Source organism: Arvicanthis niloticus, unplaced genomic scaffold, assembly GCF_011762505.2.
Source record: "Arvicanthis niloticus isolate mArvNil1 unplaced genomic scaffold, mArvNil1.pat.X pat_scaffold_1485_arrow_ctg1, whole genome shotgun sequence".
Lineage (NCBI taxonomy): Eukaryota > Metazoa > Chordata > Mammalia > Rodentia > Muridae > Arvicanthis > Arvicanthis niloticus.
The window spans coordinates 1,832-3,647 of NW_023045441.1; the positions used below are offsets into that span (position 1 = coordinate 1,832).

Consider the following 1,816-nt stretch of genomic DNA (forward strand, 5'->3'; position numbering starts at 1 on the left):
TACAAGACACCTTGATCAAAAAAATTGAATCAATCCACATGTCAATGTGTGTTTCCTGTATGCAATTGAAAGGTGGATCCTGATTTCATTTCCATTCTTGAAGCTGCATCTATTTATTGAGGAATAGAGAGATATTAATGGCCATTGACTGTTAATTCCTGGTTTTTTTGTTCCTGTTTTTTTTTATTTTTATTTTCAAAGTGATGAAACTCACTCTTGATGTGTATATGAGTTTCACTCCCTCCTTTATACTCTCCTCTCTCTCTCTCTCAAACATACACACACACACACACACACACACACACACCTGTTCTTAGAACTACAATGACCTGCTTGGAAGATATGCTGATGTAAGTTTCACAAAGGTTATGGGAGATGGGAGTAACATGCAACATTCATACTAGACTCAGGGTCCCAATTCAAGCAGTAGTACTATATTCTGTAAATAACCCTGCCTTACATGAACAAGTACCTGATATTAGGACACTTCATAGCTGTGGGCCAAACCTACTCATAATGCTCAGATTAGGGGAATATTGATATTACACCACTTTTAATGTTAATAGTATTTACTCATATATTACCACTTCACTCAATCGACACAGTATAAGCTTTTTTACTTATTTTAATTGGATATTTTATTTATTTACATTTCAGTATATTATGCCCTTTCCCATACTTGTAGTGTGATAAACCACTAATTCATAGACTACTTAAATTGAAACTCTATGAAAACAGGGTATGAGATCTTAGTGCTCTATATATTGTGACTATTTTGGTTTTTTTTTCAGATTCATTTGTGTTCCTGCATTGACTTTATATTTGTTCAATGTCATCTACAGATTTAACAATGGGAAGGAGAACATCTTCAATCTGAGTGGGTCTTGTTAGGCAGCTCATCAGCTTTCATGTTTGAAATACTCTTTGCAAGCAGCTTATACTGGAGCTTCTGGGAATCTGACAACAATGTTGTACAGTTTGTGTCTTCTGGACTGTAAGAAATGTATTACCCTCAACAGTTTAACATATCTGAAACACTAAACAAGATACTGGTTTATGTTCTTATTGACTCAATTTGGACCATTTCAACTAAATTTTGTATGCACAGAACCTGATAGCATGGAACATTTTGATCAAGTGCTTGGTTCTGGTTTTCGGTGTAATGGCCATTAAGATCAGCTGCATGAAGGATCCATTTGTGGAGATGCAGATATATTGCTATAAGATCTCTGCCTTAATTTTGTCTGCTAGCAAGTGTGCTCACATTTGTTTCTGTGACCTGGAACCACATGATAGATCTTTATGGCCAAACCACTATTGACTTTCCATCTAATTTTCCTGTTAAGAAAGAAGACTTAAGAAGCAAACATTTAACTGCTCTGTTTCCAGTAGGGCCTCCTCATATTCACCATGTCATTCTTTGGTATGACCATGTTTCTGTCCTATATAAGCTATTTGAAACTACAGAGTCCTGTGAAGACCAAGTGTGCTTCCAAAATGGCTCTTCTAGGGGCTTGAAGTGAGGCTTTCTGTATTATAACATGTGAGAATGTTCCTTGAGTAGTTTCCTATTACTATAGGAAACTCATGTAGGCCTCAATTCATTCTAAAAAAGTTGTTATATATCAAGCATCAATTGATCCTCAAGCTGTGTTTAAGCTTATGAAATCCTCTATAATCTCTTAAAATTTTCATTTCTTTAAATATTTTCATATCCCAAAACTCTGACGGCTATGATAATGTGCTTAGATTTATGCAACATGCAGTAGTAAGTTAATGTGTAACGTAAATGCATGTTTTCAAAATAAATGAGCCA

General features: G+C 35.1%; 1 pseudogene; it reads left to right on the forward strand.

Moving 5' to 3' along the window:
- The first annotated feature begins 324 nt into the window (after nt 1-324).
- On the forward strand, nt 325-1,518 carry LOC117701614 (uncharacterized; annotated as a pseudogene).
- Nucleotides 1,519-1,816: the final 298 nt, after the last annotated feature.